Genomic DNA, 20,119 nt, shown 5'->3' with positions numbered 1-20,119 from the left:
CCCCCTCAGAACTCTTGACAGCCTGGGGACTTAGCCACCCTGCTCTGATACTGCTCCAGGGATGTCCTTCATGTTGGCAGACCCTCAAAAGGACACTGACATTTACATCAGAAGGGAAAGTGGTGAGGTAGCTGTTAGCATGGAGACACATGACTAACAGCAAAGGAAAATGACCCCCAGAGACTCAGTATTCCAAGGGCTCAGCAGGGAAAATATTTTTTTAATATTTTTTATTACATATTTTCCTCAATTACATTTCCAATGCTATCCCAAAAGTCCCCCATAGCGCCCCCCACTTCCCTATCCACCCATTCCCATTCTTTTGGCCCTGGCATTCCCCTATATTGGGGCATATAAAGTTTGCAAGTCCAATGGGCCTCTCTTTCCAGTGATGGCCGAATAGGCCATCTTTCGATACATATGCAGCTAGAGACAAGAGCTCCGGGGTACTGGTTAGTTCATAATGTTGTTCCAACTATAGGGTTGCAGATCCCTTTAGCTCCTTGGGTACTTTCTCTAGCTTCTTGATTGGGAGCCCTGTGATACATCCAATAGCTGACTGTGAGCATCCACTCCTGTGTTTGCTAGGCCCCTGCATAGTCTCACAAGAGACAGCTATCTTTGGGTCCTTTCAGCAAAATCTTGCTAGTGTATGCAATGGTGTCCGCGTTTAGAAGCTGATTATGGGATGGATCCCTGGATACGGCAGTCTCTAGATGGTCCATCCTTTCATCACAGCTCCAAGCTTTGTCTCTGTAACTCCTTCCATGGGTGTTTTGTTCCCAATTCTAAGAAGGGGCACAGTGTCCACATTTTGGTCTTCATTCTTCTTGAGTTTCATGCGTTTAGCAAATTGTATCTTATATCTTGGGTATCCTAAGTTTTGGGCTAATATCCACTTATCAGTGAATACATATTGTGTGAGTTCCTTTGTGATTGTGTTACCTCACTCAAGATGATGCCCTCCAGGTCCATCCATTTGGCTAGGAATTTCATAAATTCATTCTTTTTAATAGCTGAGTAGTACTCCATTGTGTAGATGTACCATAATTTCTGTATCCATTCCTCTGTTGAGGGACATCTGGGTTCTTTCCAGCTTCTGGCTATTATAAATAGGGCTGCTATGAACATAGTGGAGCATGTGTCCTTCTTACAGGTTGGGACATCTTCTGGATATATGCCCAGGAGAGGTATTGCTGGATCCTCCGGTAGTACTATGTCCAATTTTCTGAGGAACCGCCAGACTGATTTCCAGAGTGGTTGTACAAGCTTGCAATCCCACCAACAATGGAGGAGTGTTCCTCTTTCTCCACATCCTCTCCAGCATCTGCTGTCACCTGAATTTTTGATCTTAGCCATTCTGACTGGTGTGAGGTGGAATCTCAGGGTTGTTTTGATTTGCATTTCAGCAGGGAAAATATTACAGTTACATCTTATGATCCATTCTTTACCAGGTGCACAGGTATTCTTTAGGAAAGATAAAATTACGAACCTTTCTACATAAATATGTGAGGTGTGTGTGTGTCTGTGTGCACGCTCATACTTTTTCTTTTGTAAACTGGTATGAAAAACCATATAGACACAATCTAAAGCTACAGTGTTGTCTGAAACACATCCAGGGAGAGCAATTATCTCATGACTTCAACCCAAGGTTTTCCTTTTTAAAAATCTTCCTTAAAAGCCTTAGTTAAAATTAAAACACACTTTTAAATTTTCCTTTAGAGTGACTACTTAGCACTGTAATTTTATTCTTTACCCAATAACGGAGATGGTGGCAATGGCACATAACTTACTCTGAGAAGGCAAAACCTCCATTAACTGTCTGAACTGGTGAGGGTTCAATCACACCCTGCTATATATAGCAGGCTCTCTCTGTGCATTATCTAAAATTGAACTTGCACACACTTTGACTTTTTCTGACATAATTTATAGAAATGCAGCCTTTTTATGACTCCTATGCCTTTATTCTTTATTTCTTATTGATTATAAGTCAGCTGGGTTTGCCTTAGGACATCTAGTTAGTAGTGATTCACAGTAAAGTCACTGCAACTATATTTAGCTAATGTAAAGAAAATATAACAGATGACTCTCCCCCAATGACTAGGGAAGCAACAGCCTTAGCTAATTCTGGTTGTGTACAATATATCATGGCCTGATAATAAAAGCCATTAACTAATGTCCACTTGGCTGTGGCCTCTGCAGAGGAGAATATATTCAAAAGAAGCTGGAATTCTGTCTGTGCAGGTCATGTATCAGAGACTAAAGCTGCCTAAAGTAAAACCCTTTCCACAGAAACAAAGCAAAGGCTGTCAAGCCTGCTACCAACCTGAGCACTGCTGTGTTGTCAGTTGCCAGTCAGATTTAACGACTGGCATAAACGTGTATCCATTCAGTTCTGAAGCATTGGAGCAGCCTAAGTAATGAAGACGAACATGTATTAGAGTGTATAGAGATGACAAAGATGCAGAGAGAAACAAACGGTATCAAGTGTCCCATTATATGATAATAGCAGGGAATGGTGTCTAAATTTTTTGTTTGTTTGTTTTTAATTTGGAATAGGGGATTGCCTGACTCAGACTGGCCTGATTCATTGTATATCCCAGGCTGGCCTTGAAATTCTGACCGTCCTATTGCTGTTTCCTAAGTTCTATATACGAGAAGGAGGGAGGGAGTGGGAGAGAGAGAGAGAGAGAGAGAGAGAGAGAGAGAGAGAGAGAGAGAGAGAGAGAGAGAGAATGAGAATGAACATGTAAATTGCTGTTAGTAACAACTCGACAAGCAACAATAAGCAAAATTATCAGGGAAATATATAAATGAGCAATAACTTTTTTAAGTAAGTAGCATTAGCTATTTAAAGTGATCAAGTACTATTCAAACATACGAAAGGGGTGTTAAGGTTTACCATATGTGCCTACCCATACATGAGACTAAACCTATAAAAGGTCTCTAAAACAAGGATAAACGTCAGTTAGATATTTCTACTCACATATTGTCTCCATTTGCATTGTGGCGTTAAATGGAAAGGAGGAAATGTTGAAAGATTAAATGTGTAAAAAAATCTGAAGTATCTAAAATATATCTAGAAATACAAAAAAATGCAAACTGAGAAAGAGATGGAGGAATAAATAAATAAATAATAACAGTGCCAACATTGTGTCAGAGTTAGACTATGCTAATACCATCAACCCAAAGCAGCTTTATGTTTCTAAACATATGCATCAGGGCACACATGCTAAAACTTCAAAGTAAATTCAGGTGCCACAGTTCACACAGACAATTCCAGCTCTGTGGAGGCTGAGCTAGGAGGAGAGCCAAGGGTTAGATGCCATCCTGAGGCAGATAGGACACCCTGGCTACAGAAGTAAGACCCCGTCTCAAAAAAGGGTAGGGATTCACAAATATATGTTAAACAGCTCCATATTCAATCTCCATCAAACATTTAGCTAATGAAAGCACAGAAGCCTGTTTGACAATAAATGCTAAAATAATATTAAGATAAATTAATGAATTCCCGAATTGCTGAAATCGAGGCTTATAATGTTAAAGATGGCTTTTTCCCTAAATAATTGCATACATTTAGCAAAATGTCAGTGCTACTGGAAATTGCTGGAAGTGTAGCCTATCTATACAGCCACAGTCAGAACAAGGTAATTAATGCACACTAAGGCTTTGCTCACTTTCTCCACCCTCGCTCCATCCAGGGTTCCTGCAAACCACACAGCAATAATTTTGTCAAAACACATAGCTATATATCTAAAACCAATAAAATGGGCTGGAATAGACAGACCCAAAATAAATCAACACCCTAAATGATAGTGCCAAAACCAAAACAAAACAAAATGAAATGAAATAAAAACAAAATAAAATGAAACAAACCACCCACACATAGCAGAGGCTGGACATCTTCATTAGAAATGCTAGGGACTGAGGTTGGAAAGAAGGCTCAGTGACTAAGAGCCTTGCTCTTACAGAGAACCCCTAAGTCTACGTGGCGGCTCACAACTGCCTATAACTCTGGTTCCAGGAGATCTGACTCCCTCTTCTGGTCTTTGGAGGCCACAAACCAGGCACACACATGATGCACATATATACATATAGGCAAAACATCCATATACATAAAACAAAAAATTAATCCTTAATGCAAAAAAAAAAAGGAGAGAAGGAAATAAATAAATAAATAAATTCAGGGGACCATAGTATTTCAGACTCCATATCCTGTCTTATTTGGTCTCATTTGCATATACATAAGACGATCTCCCAAGGATGAATTCCATGTCAAGGAGCCTTCTGTTGCTAAAACAAATGGCTACAGTAACATGAAGAATGTGTTCTGACTCAAATTTGGAGGTTCCAGTGGGCCACATTGTCTTGGGTCCTGCCAGGGGGCAATGCATTATGGTACGAACACATGGAGAAGGAAAACTGCCCACCACATGGTGGTGGCAATAGACAAAAGAGCTGAGGTCCTCCTACCCAATAACACAGAGACCTCCCACTAGACACCCATCTTTGAAAGGTCTCACTGCCCTCTAAGAAGGCCTCCTGGGAGAAAAACCTCCAGCACATAGACCTTTGGATGCCTTTAAGATCCAAATGACAGCAAGACTCATGTGTAAGTAAGAAATTCATTTGTATTTCCTATGCTTCTCACACACAGATCCTGAATATGCATATGTATAATCATTTTAGTGCACCTGAATTTCAACCATGACTTATACATGGGGTTAAGTGTGAAGCTTATTATAAATGTCACTCAAAAACTTTGGAGATTTAGGTGATCAATCAATCAACAACAACAAAAACTATTTTGTAAGAAAAAAAAAACAACCCTAGATCTGAGAAGGGTTAAGAAGCTATCACCATGAGTGTTATATCCGGGTACATGATAGGCTGTGGTTCCTAACTGACCATGCCCACTGAGGAAAAAAGAATTGAAGATGTTAAACAATAGTTAAATGAGAAAACACACCAAAAAGTCTGTTAAGAAATGAATATGGAAAATCTAGCATGCTGTGGGTGTCAGAGTAGCACTGAGGTGATGTGTAAAGTTTACTTGGATTCTCTGGCATACTCAGAACTGGATCTGTGAGGGCTCACTACCACAGCCTGGCCTCAGACACACTCACAGGAACGTGTGCCTGGAAGACTGGGGCTACACAGCCCAACTCTGCATGTGAGAATAGTTTAAGACCAAATGTCCCCCACCTCTAGTCCTCTCTAGTCTAGAGGGAAAATGGACTTTTTAAAACTTACACATATACTGACAACTTAAAGAAGGATGTTGAAGCATATAAAACACACGTAGCTGCAGAAATCATAGTTACTTGATAGAATGTTTAGTCTGAGCAGCAGGGACTCCATCACAAGGGGATAACCTTGGTGAGTTAGCAAGAGTGTGCCTTGCCCTGCACCTGTGGTGTAATACAAGAATTAGGACAGGAAAAAAGATGCAGACAAAACACAAAGAACTTGCCATCAGCAGATCTAATCTGAAACAAACATCAACAACAACAACAAAAAGTCATCTCAGATGGACCCAAACGAGGAAGAGGAAAGAAATCATTGAATTAAATGATCCTGACCTAGGAAAACAGAGAGAACACATCATAGGGTTGGAAGTTGGTGTTGACAAAATGCACAATCAGGACACAGGATCAGGGAGAGGCCCATGAGGTGCAGTATCCTTGAGATCACTTTATTTACTTCTGGAAGGAGGATAAACCTGTTCCCAAGTTTTAGCTGTGATGGGATTAAGAACTGTGCTTGTCTGTCTGGCATCTGCCCATATGAAGAGGACCTTGCTACCAGAGTCCAAGGAAAAGAAGCCTCTTGAAATTGTCAATCCAAACAAAAAAAGACAAGAGAGATGCGGGAAAGACACAGGGCCAATATGAAAGAACCAGTACTTCATGCAAAAATGGCGGATCAAATGCAGCCATGAAATGAGAAATGATGAAGTGATTTGAGGAGAGACATCTCACAAAAGCAGGCAAGTCAGCTGCAAAAAAATTCTGGTCTAACATGCTGTATGGAATCTATCCTAATGGAACCCACCCCTACTTCATGAAACGGATTTCTGAGCAGAGCAGTGCTAGCTAGCTAGGGTCAGTGAGGTGGCAGAACAGCACATCATGCTTGTGTCTAACATGCTGTCAATGAGAATATAATTTGCACATGTATTTATGTACTGTATATCATCTACGTGCCTGCCATCCATCTTTCTCATCTATCATATATCAATCATCTATCTGTCATCTATCACGTACCTGTCATCTATCTATCTATCTATCTATCTATCTATCTATCTATCTATCCATTTATGTATCCATCTATCTATCCATCTATCTATCCATCTATCTATCCTCTATCTTTCATCATCTTTAGTCTGACAGAAACAAAATAAATTAGTTAAATTAACCCAAAAACTAATTAAAATTATCTCTCAAAGCTGAAGGTGGCCTATGCTCATAAAGCCATGCAGACTATTGGGAAGGGTCAAGATCTTATTGGGCCCAGAGAAAACTTTTGCCTTTAAGGAGAAAGTGATGGAAATGTTCCTGTTTTGTTTTATAAAAAAATAAAACAAAAAGCAGAATTACAACAAAGAAATGTCAAAAAGTGAGAGAAACCCATGCCAGTATACACAGATGGGGTAGGAGAGGTGGATCAGGGTACCCTCAGCCACATGCACCTGCTCCACTTTGGACCTCAGCTGGAGCCTGCCTATGCATCAGGCTCTTGTCTGCTGTGTCGTTCCTCCAGCTACACACTGCTGCTTGGTCTCTGGTGCTGGGAGAGTTTGTGGATTGATCAGTTTCCTTTCTTCCTCAGAACTGTTAACTCCACCTCTGGCTCTCTTCAGTTCCTTGGTAGATGACTTCGTTCTACATCAATTTTTAAAATAAAACTTTTTATGCTAGATGTTTATTGTTCTTGTGTTCAGCCTTATTTCTCAGGATGATTCAGTGTTGCAATGAGTTTTGTCCTGAGAAAATTATGACTTTCCTTGAATAGGAGAAGGACATCCGGACTTCACAGAAGGTGGACTGTCCTCTCTCCCATTGTGTGCCATTTCCCTCTATGCTGCAATCTCACCTTACTGAATTTGGGTTCAAGAGCCTGGGGAGTATTTAATGTGCCTTGAGTTATGCTCAAGCTAAAGTTAGTTCCTTTGTAGAACTAGTATTCCTGAGGTTTTGTCTGTGGGTAGATTTTTTGCAAGCATTTCCATAGCCTTAACAGTGAGGGTATAATTTCCCTTTTGCAGGGTCAGGGATGGACTAAATTCATCTCCCTGTGCCCCAAGTCCTGGCAACAGCACCCCAGCTTTCTGCCTGAGGCCTGGGGCTACAGAAGATGTGGGGCAGATCTGGAAGCTTTAAGAACCATCCAAGGCCAGTGAGAACTCTCTCAGCAGTTTGTCTCCTGCCCAACACAGACATCACCTTTCATAAAACCTTAAAGAAAGGTCATGAGGTGAAGAAAATTAAATAAATAAGTAACCACAGATAAAGGGTTGAGCTTTGCACTTATCTTAAGAGCTGAGGGAAGGAGAGGTTGTGTTTTCTCACACTCTGGTGTCCCCATGGTAACCTGAAAATCTCCTTTGCAAGCCACCCTTGAGCTATCAAGACTTTCTAGGAAATGTTTGCCTGTTGCAATCCAAGGTTAAAGAAAAATAGACACACATATACAAGGCTGGGGAATGTTTACATTTGAAGGCTTTTACTCCTGCAAAATCAACTCTGTTATCTTAACTCAGAATGTTCTTTTTCCCCAGAGCTGAGGGATGGGCTGCTGCAGAGTGGTCCCATGTGAAGCGACTCCCATCTGGGAGAGCAGGGCTGTCAAGGGGTCAGATGACTGCAGGGCTGGTATTTGTCAATACTGGGTACGGGAGCTGTCAGGGATCCCTTAATGAGCAATGTCCAGATTCAGTGCCACAACAGAAAACAAGATTGGAATCATATGTGGTCAGAGCCAAAGAAAGAGACAGGTGAGTAGTTTGTGTGGGAGAACTTACAACAGAAAGAGTCAGCGATTCTGGGAGACCATGCTCATTACTTAAAAGTCCTAAAACCGGGCTAACTGCACAGAGGTAGTGGTTATAAATTAATTAGCAAGCAAGGATGGGCAAGAGAGAACAGCGTTGCCTATGTTGGTTCTCCTCATCCTAAAGATCCGACCCTTTCATACAGTTCCTTATGCTGTGGTGACCCCTCCAACACAACATTCCTTATTTGCTATGTCATAGTGGTCATTTTGCTGCTGTTATAAATCATAATGAAAATATCTGATATGCAGGACATCTGAGATATGACTCTCAAAGGGGCTGAGACCCACAAATTGAGAACCATTGGTTCACCTCTGTCATAAGCAGATCCAATTATGTCTAGTCATACTTTGAAAACAGCCGTTCATGGTGGCGAGGAGCTGACTCAGCGGTTAAGAGCATCCGTTGCTCTTGCAGAGGACCTGAGTTTGAGTTCCAGCACCCACATGGTGGCTCACAACCACTTTGAAATCCAGTTCTGGTGGACCTATCACTCAAATGTATACATGCATACAGGTCAAATATCACATATAGAAAATAAACATTTAAAAATTGGTGCATTTATTTAGTTTTAGTAAAGAGACAAAGGAAACATGAAAGTAAGAGGAAGAGCAGTTGAGAAGAAAGGGGTCAGCAGGGATGAGATTGAGAGGAGGGAGTATGGTCACAGACTTCTTAGCCAGCAGAGCAGTGTAAAACTTAGGTAAGTACACAGGCTTGAGGTAGTTTACCAATGCTGCAGCTCTCATCAGCACCAATTCCTACCAGTGTCTACTGAGAAGAGGCATGAGATAAGTAAGAGAGCATAAGACAGTCTGAATGGTGAATGGGAGATGGCACATCCCCAGATCACATCTACAAGGCACGGTGCTTCTCTTTAGAACCCAAGATTCTACCTCACTTCTTCTGCGGACAAGAATGAGAGTGTTTATGTACTAGTTCACTAACACACTGAAATGATAATCTACATCCTATTTATTTCCTTGATACCACCCAAAATAGGAAGACATTGTAGGTCAATACTCATGGACATCAGGACAGTTGAACAATCATTATGAAAGTTGCTCATTGCTATGGAGCCCTTGGGCAGATGTCACAAATGCAGAATAGACACAATACCAGTGTGCTCTGCAGATGGTTCCACTGAGCAGTGTTATAGAGCCTGAACCAGTAGGCTTTTTTAAAATGAGGAAGCCAGGTCTCTGAGCAGGTAGTGACACCAGGCACTAAAAAGTTTCCTGTGACAAAAGGAAAACCAGTGTAAGCAGAGAGCTTGCCCTGACTTGGGAAAGAATAGAGAGGGACACATCGAAGCATCAGAGCGGTGACCCGTAAGCATAGCTCTTTTGCTAATGAACCAACATTTCTAAAAGTCACAATTGCCATGCTCCCCGAGCTCCCCATTAAAGCAGAGAAAATGACATTCACCTCAAAGGATGCTTTATATATCAGCTACTAATAACTCATACCACTGGGGCAGAGAGTGAGGACTGATAAGAAAGGAACCTGTATTAACCCATGATTTACCAGTCTTGGGTGCATCCTGGAACAGTACTTGAGTCTCCTGCATCCTCTTTCTCCCTCCATACCCCCAAGAAAGTGCCTGAGCTCCATGTCCACATAAATGTGTGTTTTGACATATCTTCCCAAATTCTAACTGTAATAGGCCTTTCCACATCGGCTCACATGAAAGAAAGATATTTTCCTTGATATCCTCTGTTCCCAGTGAGAGGTCACACACATCTTGAGACTTCTGTGCTTTCCAGGGGCACATTTTACTCCAGAGATCCCAGAGAGCTGTTGCAGTTACTACTCACACAGCATGCTGCCAGGCAGCTTCACGGGCATCCGTCTGACAGTTCAATACACACATAAAAATAAAATCTTACAGTTTGCATATATATGCAAAATCAGCAAACCGCATTTCTAAAACAAATGTTCAGTGTGATTACAGAACAAACTCCCATGGTGCTGAGGTGCTGAAAGGGTCAGACTTTCGGCTGTAGAGAAAAGTGATAGTAACAAACAGACGAGGGCTTGACTGCTTCTCACTGACCTGGGCCTCACAGTGGCGATCCATTCTGAAAATCTAAGAAAACGTTCACAAGATGGCATGGAATAAATCCGTGACACCCTCTATTCATTCCATTACCAAATAAGAAAACCTAGCAAATATTCTTTAGAAACACACACTGTAAATCTCTGCAGAAAATGATAATAAATGAGCATTTTATTCTATCCATAAGCTTGGTATAAAAAGAACATTCCCTTTAGTTTTTGAGAGATGATCAACATACAATATTTTCCTCAGTGTGTTCTCACAATGTAGGCTGACTAAATTTTAGAGTAATGCAATTTTATTTTTTGGACAAGGTACTTTGAGGGCTCACCCCCTTTAAACTGTTGAAAGTATATTGGGCTTTGTAGGATTTTGCAATGGTAAGCCTTAAGACAGAATGAAGCTGCTTTAACCCTTTGTCCATTATGACCAGCAAGTCTACACTCAGACAGACTGCTATACTGCTTTCTCTTTGTTGGGCATTCTCTGAATGGACAGCATTGTTTTCCAACTGACCACAATGGAGAAGTTTCTTGTTACTGCCCTGAAGCACCCTATAAAGTTCATAAGACCGGGTACAAGAGGTAGGTTTCTGATCACTAACATGTAGTGGTAGGGAAGGTTAGAACCCTTTCCCTATATGATTTTTTTCATCAAAATTTACAGATTTTCATTGCACTTACTTATTGTGGGGAGCATGTAGAGGTCAGAGAACAACTTGTGGAAGCTAAAATCTCTCTTTCTACCACATGGGTCCAGGGAATCCAGGCTGTCAGGCTTAACCCACAGAGCCATCTCACCAGCTCTCATCTGCATGATTCGTTTGTCTGCATATTATCTCATATGTTGGTACAGTGTGGTAGGAGGAAGCAGAGGACCGAAATAACCAAGGAAAGAGAAGAGGATGCAGATAGAATCTGTTCAAATAACATCCAATATCTGCTTCTCACATGGTGGCCAGATAATGGTTGTTGTTCTCTAAGATATGCAGCTGAACCATGATGAGAGCTACAGACTGCTGTTATTAATATCTGTATCTACAGCTATGTCCATCTACCTGGTGTTGCATATCAATATCAAAACTGAAGATTCAAAACTGACCCTTAATTAGGCTGCTGAGAGAAACAGCTAGAGTGAATCCCTGCCTCTTGGTGTCCTCAGCCCTGGAGTTGTGTACTATGAGGGTAACTACGTAACTTGGGTTTTAACATTATCACATGGCCTGGTCCAGAATCACCCAAGAATATTTTTTTTGAATGCTGTCCCAAGGTTTTCTGATCCTGACATTTTTAAGTGAGTGCAAGATTGCATCTTTGCCATGGATTTCTGGGAGATGTTGGTGCTGAGAATCTAGGGGTATGGATTTTCAAGAAGAGCCAACAGTAAAGGTAGGTACATGGGGTGGAGAAGACATGTCTTGCATCCAAAAACTTCCTCATATTCAGTAGAAATGAACCATTGCAATGGAACGTCTCCATGGAATGTTGTATCTTCTATGCTTTACAGCTGCCATGTTCCTTTGAAAACGGAATGGACAGGACTGTACCTGTTCTTAACTAAAGAGGGAAATGTTAAGTGACACAGGAACTGGAAAGACACAAACATTGCTTCGTGATTGACAGAAGTTGGGGAATATAATCTGAATATCCTTTGCCTGTTATCTCTTTAAATCATCAGACCTGTTTTTTTTTTTGTTTGTTTGTTTGTTTGTTTGTTTGGTTGGTTGGTTGGTTGGTTGGTTGGTTGGTTTGGTTTGTTTTTTAACTGGGGCTTTGACCATAGGTCTCCATCTTTCAGGTCATGTTCTACTCTGTAGGTTTTGCTCTTAAAAATATGAAGACTCATAATAGTTTTACCACAATATTTCGAAGATAGTGAGCAAAAGGAGTGAAAGAAAGGCAGAGGGGAACAATCACAGAGAGCTGCAGCTGTCAACAGACAGGAAACAAAAGTTCCTTTGGAGCCAGTCCCAACTGACATGTCTACCATGCAATCCATGCATTCAAGTCTCAGGGATCATTGAAGAAGAAAAGAGTGGACTGATTTTAAGAGCCAGAGGAACAGGAAGTTTCCTGTGAGATTCTATCTTCTAGGGAAAAAGAAAACTATATTTCAAGTGTCCCTGATGCCTGCTTTTGTTCCACATTCTCCCCTGACATTGTTCAGAGGGGTTCCCCATGATGCAATGGATTGATTTCTCTAGGAAATCTAAGCACACCCTGGAGTCTTCTTAGCAACTGATTTTATCTTTCACCAAACTTGTCAATGTCACTTAAAATAATTTTTCTTCCTTAAAAATAAGGTCTTTTTTTCCTCTATAATACAATCTTAGTAACAAATTGACTCCTACTCAGTTATAATTAGTGATGTAGTTCAAAACTCACATGTGGTTGATTCCCTGGGAGTTTGGGAGACTCAACAGTTGGAGGGAAACTAGGAGCTGTAGACATATGGGTGGCAGTGAATCAGCCTTTCCTGTCTTTATCATCACATAGTGAGGTCATGGCTGTAAGTGGAAGTTCATTGGCCTGGTTTTTCTACAGAGGCAATGACTTAGCCAGTCTCATGCCAAAGAGATGGCTCAGGGACCCCAGCCAGCCCCGAGTGTCTCTTATCTTCTTGTGTGACATTCTAGAGTGAATGCTAAGAAAAATAATATTTAAGGGACTCTGTCACATTTGTCCAATTTTGGTACAGGAAAATTACCATCCCTGTCTCTACATACATTCCTCTTGATTTCAAAGATTCCTTTATTAGTGAGCCAATAGTTGCAAGACAAGGACCCAATTGCAGTGACAGCTACACAGTGGTTCTGGAGAATAATCAAATCTTGGCTTTGGCATTTTCTGGGTACCAAGATTGGCAGTTCTCCCCCTTTATCCTTTAACATTCACCTCTGATTCAGAGATGACTGTCATGTCACCCTGAAAGTTTAGGATCAAAGGAAATAGCGTTTTTCTCCTATTGCCTCTTACCAAGGATCACCAGTGTAGCATCTTCTAACTTCAGTGCTGTGATGGTACAGAAATAGATTAGTAGAGAAGTGATTATCTGCAGAGACTCCCAGGTCACGGAAGGATTGGCAGTCATACACACTACCTCCTGTTGTGTGAAGGTAAAACATGTGTGTGAGAGATGAAAGAGAGCAGGGTCTTCTACCTGCTCTGGACCATGCTACTGGAAGAGAGCTGTACCTGAGCTGTGTATCAATCATCTGTCCTGCTTCTCAGATGTACAGAGTGACCTCCCGTGGTGAAGGAAGAACGTATTAAATTTGCAAGCATTTCCATCTAAAAGTTTAAAACATTATATTGGTATTTGATTTAGGGTTGAAGCTCTAATTTTCATTCATAACTTGGTTCACACACAATAACACTAACTTGGCAGGGGTTCCCTGACACAGAGAGAGATGCTGGGCCACCACCAGGTTATTTATCCTAGTAGGACACAAAGAAGAAGGGCAAGCCAACTGAATGGGTAGTCTAGATTATTCTTGTTATAAACAGCACACAGGGAGATGTACAAGTGGATTGGATACATTTATGTGGAGCTGTGGATTGAAGGTTTACATTGCTTACTTTTTGCCAGTGGGAGCATGTGATAAATCCATTTTCCATACTATGTATAAGCTCAGTGATAGTCACATCTGAGACCATGACAACCTAAAACCAAAGGGTCAATGAGACTGTTCAGTGGTGGGCTAGTAACCACCATTATCACTTTCATATATCACTCTTAAGGTATATTTTCCCCTTTATGTCTTTATAAATATGCAAATAATAAACTGAGAATTGATGTATGAGAAATAAAAACAAATAAAGCATAGAAACTGAGTTATTTAAAAGTCAAAACAAGTCAAGACTAATCATTAAATACAGCAGATAAGTAGACCAAGAAAGAGTAAAGATAAAGTTATGGGTCTTGAAATTGTATTCATTTATCAAGGTGCATATGTGGGAATGTTAAGGGTTAGGCCTTCATACAAAAGCTAGTATTAAAACATCATTAATTCCTTGAGCTATGTAGATGGGTCAGTGACTGGAAAGCACCAGCTGCTTTTGTAGAGGGCCTTGATTTGATTTTCAACACCAAAATGTTGGCTCACAACCATACATACAACTCCACATTTAGGAGATCTGATGCCTTCGTCTGGCTACTTCATGCACCAAGCATTCATTCACTGCACATACATACATGCACTAAACACTCATATATATGAAATAAAACTAAATATATCTCAAAATAAAAATACGTAGTTTTCTTTTTAAAATAAATATACACATATCATATAATATTCACCAAAAATTATTTAAGCCATAAATTTACATGAAATGGTGTTGGAACATAATTTCCTGAAGGACAGACGGGACTCATACTTTAGTCAGTTTGGGAACATACTGAAATCATCTTCATCAGGTACAGGTTGCTCTAGTAAGGCTGTTCAGCCTTTCAGCGTGAGAGCATGGCGCTATTATCTCCAAATGTCTTGGGCTGTGTTCATAGCTACTCTGGATGACAGAGGCTCAAGGGCTAACAGCTGGACATGCTTGCAAGGTTTATCTAACTTGGCCTCATTAGCATCTTATATCACATCTTCTTGGACAGCCATTTAAAAATAACTGCTAAAGCATTTTTCAATACAGTTACATGATAAATGAGTTTATATTTTCTTATTTATTATTAAAATAGGAAACTCATGAAGAGAAAAATTAGAGTTCCAGGTTGTCAGCGAAATAAAAGCTAAATGGATCATCCAAAAAAGAAGCAAGTACTGAAGTCCTGTGAAGACATATGTATATATTTACATAAACAGTGTAAAATATTGTCATCTGGTTCAACAGTTGAAATTGTATCGAACATATTTCTGCATCTTCTCGTCCCGTTTTCGTAGTATTTAACAGCAGAATCATAGTGTTTAAGTAATTACTTATTCTAATTACTTTAGGCAATGAAGGATATTTATACCTTTTAACAGCAAATCCTTAATTAGCATATTAATCAAAAGATGAATAATTTACAAGTTTAGTAACAGATATGAATTATTCTAAAAGAGGCCTTGTTCACAGGCTCAGAAAATTTATAACTTTTTTGAGATGCTCGGCTTATGAACAGCTAAGAGTGTTACTATTTAGTCCACAACACTCAGAACTTAGGTACATCCCTTAATGGTGACATTTAATATATTCCTAAGGCCTTTCTCTGTTGTGTTATTCTCATCTTTGCTTTGGCTCTTCCTGAAAGGCCAGGCAGAACTGAGAAGCAATAGTTCTTAACCCAGATGTTGACATTGGTTAAGAATCTGCTGAACATCATGTCATCCTTGACCCCAGGATCTCAGGCAGAGTGTCTCTGTGTGATGGAATTTGCAGGTGTCTCTGTCTGCAGAAACACATGTGAAAATCCCAGACTTGTATTCACATGGGGTGAGTTTCACAATGCTCATGGAGATGTGCCCATAAGAGCTCAAAGCAAGGGTGACTAGCATCTCAGATGGAATGCACATCCTCTGGGATTGGATGGCATCCCCATGGCAATCCCTCCCAAGTCCTGCATTTCTATCCTTTAAACTGACATTTATAAGTCTATGGTCAAGATGAATAGGATATCATTGCAAGTGAAAGTCTGACTCTGTCTCTTCTCTTTGACCAATTTTCAACTTTCACAACTACTATCAAGTGTAGCATTTTATTAAGCATAATGGAAATGTTATTTTGAGTCTTCAGTGTGCTGTGTTCATTGTATTTATAAAAAGATAAAAAGAGGGCTGATATGTTCTAAGGAGGTGTGGTGAAGTATCGGGGAAGAGGATCAACCACATGACAGTATAGTACAGAATGTAATTTACTAAGGGCATGGGGAAGGGAGTTGCGAGGGTAGTAGAGGCAAAGAAAGGCAGAGAGAGATTGAAAATAGAGAAGTAGAGGAGTAGGGAAGGAATGGGGAGAGAAGGGAGAAGGGAAGCAGGAAAAGAGCAAGAGAGCAAGGGGGAGCAAGCAGCCCCTTTTATAGTGGGTCAGGTCTACCTGGCTGTTGCCAGGTAACTGAGTTGCAGAGCATACCTGGCTGTTCCCAGATAACTCTGGGATGAAACTTAGACAGAATGCCAACAGTGTTCATACTATAAAATGACTTGGCATCACTAAGTGAGACCTTCCAGCAGGACACTGAGCTGACCCTAGAGAGTGACCAATGTCCTGAGCTCACTGAACTCAGCTCAGAGTACTATCTCTGGTGGCTGAGGTGTGGTGTGTGTGTGTGTGTGTGTGTGTGAGAGAGAGAGAGAGAGAGAGAGAGAGAGAGAGAGAGAGAGAGAGAGAGAGGGAGAGAGGGAGAGAGAGGGAGAGAGAGAGAGAGAGAGAGAGAGAGAGAGAGAGAGAGAGAGAGAGAGAGAGAGAGAGAGAGAGAGAGAGAGAATGAGCAGAGCATAAAACTGTGTCTGGCTCCAGTTCAAGCCTTTTAAGATTTCCCCTACAGCATCCTTTCTCAATTTTAATTAAGCATATTCTAAATGAAAATACTCTTTCAGTCTACTCTGAGGAGGACTTGACTCTATGCTGACAGTACAACTATGAGAACATGGGTGGCATCTGCTTATATGCTCTGCTGTGGTGGGTGTGGCTAAGGGAAGGTTATTGAGCTTGAGCACCGAGACAAGCAATGCTAACATCTTTGAAGTGTCCATGCATGGGACTAAAAACCAGAAACGATCCACCTATTGGGTCCTTTCCTAGCTTTGCAGACAAAAAACACTTGGTGAGTCTCACTAGGGTGGGTGATTTTTCTCTCGAATGTAGTTAGGTATTATAGTTAATCATTCAGTTGAATGGCAGGTCTGTTTGTTTTGATGTTCTCATTTTCATTTATTCATTCAGTAATGTGTTTTAAAATTCACTGAGTGGGCCAGCCCTTCAGTAAACAAACAGCAAGGAGGAACAGACACAGAACACTGCCCAATGTACTTGGACCAACTGGGCTGGCACCAGGCTGAAGAGACAAAGTCCTGACAGTGCAGCCTAGAGCTTTCACTTGGATTCTTTACAGTGAGAATATCAGAGCCATCCCAGACAAAAGGGCACAACTAAATGAAACAACTATCCTCTTTGTTCTCAGTTAAAGCCAAGAACATCTTCAGCACTGTCTAAGCTAGTCAGGGACATAACAGAAGCTAATAAAATTGGTGTCAGTCTAAAAATAAAATCATTTTATAATGGCTTTAAATTTCAGGAAAGCAGCAAAGAGTCTTACATACCAGCTCTTCTATATTTATGCTTTGGTATTGTCTTAGTCAGAGTTTCTATTCCTGCACAAACATCATGACCAAGAAACAAATTGGAGAGGAAAGGGTTTGTTCAGCTTACATTGCTGTTTATCACCAAAGGAAGTCAGGACTAGAACTCAAGCAGATCAGGAAGCAGGAGCTGATGCAGAGGCCATGGAGGGATGTTTAACTTACTGGCTTGCTTCCCCTGCCTTGCTCAGCTTGCTTTCTTATAGAACCCAGGACCATTCCAGGGGTGGTACCATCCAGAAGGAGCCCACCCCCCCCCCATGATGACTAATTGAGAAAATGCCTTACAGCTGGATCTCATGGAGGCATTTCCTCAATTGAGGTTCCTTTCTCTGTGATAACTCCAGCTTGTGTCAAGTTGAGACACAAAACCTGCCAGTACATATATGTTGCAGCTGCCATGAGAACGTAGCTAGTATGGATGGTACAGCAGAGCATACAGCCAGTAGAACCATGTCTGGCTCCATTTGAAGCCACTTCACGTTCCTCTTATAACTAATCACACCCAGAGTTGCTTCCATGTCTGTAGTTTTTCTGTTTTTGCTGTTATTTTCTATTGTCAAGGATGGGACATGGCACACGTACCAAGAACTACTTTCACAGAGTGGGTGAGAATTTCTCTGCAGAGGACTTTATTTTTTTCCTCTCATTCTGTCATTTGATTTGTTTTATGTGGAAAAGCATCCCTCGAGGCTCTTAAAATTCACATTCAGGAATGAGAATCATCACACTGAAAATGAACAGAAAATGAGTTATCCAGTACAAAACAGCAGAGAAAAACACCCTCGAGGGTTTCAAAAAACGTTTGCTGATATCACCTATAGCATTGTCCTAGTTGCTACAGCAGAATTCCTGACCAAAGCAACTTAAAGAAAAAGGGACTTACTTGTGGCTCATAAATTTCAGGGTGCTGTCCATCCTTCATGGCAGAGAAGTGATGTCCCAGAAACATGAGGCAACTGGTCACATTGCCTCTGCTGGCAAGAGACAGAGAGAGAAGAATGTTTGGTTTGAACCTAGGGACAAGGGGCTGAGGTGCATAATTTACCAAAGGAGACCTGGCCTCCAGTTTCTCCCAGCAACCCTCAGTCCCTACCTGGCATACCCTGTCCCTAACCTTGAACTTTCCAGTCCAGGAGCCTGGCTGCCCTCCCCCCACAGAGGCCCCTCCCTATATAATCCAAATATTTGGGTCTCTCACTCTCTTCTCCTTTTCTTCTCTTTCTGACTGTGTGCCTTTCTCTCTTTCTTTCCCCCTTCCTCCTACACCATTTTCCCCACAGTGACTCCCCTGACTTCAATCCTTGGAGTCAGTGAACTCTCCCCAGAGCAGCTTCCCAATAAACTTGCCTGTAATATAATCCAATCTGGCTTGATCTGGCTCATTTCACCAGCGGCAGAGAAATAACCTATCCATGAATGCTGGGGCTTGGCTCACTATCTCTTTTTGTTCATTCCAGAACCTCAGCCCGTGGATTCGTGCCACTTCTGTTTACAGTGGGTCTTCACTACTTAACCTAACTAGAAACTCTCCCAGATGTTTGTCTTCCACTCAGCTCTAGGGCCTGTCAAACTGATGATATTAACCATCATTAGAATATAGAAGTTTACGATAGAATCCTGTTTTTTGTTCAGTACTTCTTCTTTTGCTACACTTTTAATTTGAACAGAAAATTACTTTTAACATTGAATAGCATTTCATGAAATATTTTCATGAGCAGAGCTTTTACAATAACACCAATAATACTGACAAAATTTAATTTATTTGATAAGCACAGCAATTAATTTGACCAAATATCTAATTTCATAAATAAAACGAAGCAGAAGACCTTGTTACAAAATTAAGTGGCTGTCATATCAAATCAGCAATAATTATATCATGATGTCATGTGTAATGTAACAAATAGATATCACTCAAGCATTATTTGCATATTTTATCGGTTATTCTATTTAAATATACCTCTGTTTTTTTTGTTTTTTTTTTCTTTTTAGTATGCTTCTTTTTAGATTTACTGGTTAAGATAATGTTACAGAAAAATACCACACACACACACACACACACACATTCACACCACATACAGGTGTACATGCATGTCTTCTTTAATGTAGGCCACTCTGAAAACCACACCATTGTTAAGTCAGTGTGCCACTTAAATACTCATATAATTTAACATATAATTATTTGAAACACTAGCGTCTGTGTATCCAATAGCCAGACAGAAATCAGAGAAACTGGTGGGAGTTACCTCAGGCAGAAGTTGTCTATGAAAATCAACGTGGTCTGGATAGGCAAAGAGCCATATGTTGAAAGAAACCAGGCTGTGAGATGAACTGGGAATCTATACTGAAAGAACATTCCAGAACACAGCAGACTCTTCATAGTCTGTATTCTAAGATCATCTTCCAATGATTATGCCCTAGATTTCATCAGATTCTCTACCACCATCATCCCTGAAATGATATTAGTCCTTCCCTTGTCTCTGACCTCTGATCTTTAACTTCCTGTCCTGATGTCTTCCTTGTGCAAGGTTCAATGTCACTCTTCCAACCCATCATGGCCATACGACTCTATGTGGAAACCCCTTACTAATGGCACGTTCTTGCTACTGAACTGAGACATTTAAAGTGCATGGCTTCCAACATTCAAACTATCTGTCCATTTCTATATATCTCTTTCATTGCTACACATCTACACAGGTATTTGAGGAATTTGTGGTAG

At 40.8% G+C, this 20,119-nt stretch overlaps 1 long non-coding RNA gene across 1 annotated transcript; it reads right to left on the bottom strand.

Moving 5' to 3' along the window:
* Nucleotides 1-18,067: 18,067 nt before the first annotated feature.
* Nucleotides 18,068-19,702, bottom strand: LOC147001208 (uncharacterized). The gene is made up of 3 exons (XR_015045117.1): nt 19,647-19,702; nt 18,287-18,377; nt 18,068-18,130 (listed from the first exon to the last, which is right to left on the bottom strand). It is a non-coding gene; the product is annotated as an uncharacterized LOC147001208 (long non-coding RNA).
* Nucleotides 19,703-20,119: the final 417 nt, after the last annotated feature.

This window comes from Mus caroli, unplaced genomic scaffold (assembly GCF_978045245.1).
Source record: "Mus caroli unplaced genomic scaffold, Mus_caroli_1 scaffold_14, whole genome shotgun sequence".
In the NCBI taxonomy this organism is placed as follows: Eukaryota; Metazoa; Chordata; class Mammalia; order Rodentia; family Muridae; genus Mus; species Mus caroli.
This window is presented reverse-complemented; position numbering and strand designations above follow the sequence as displayed.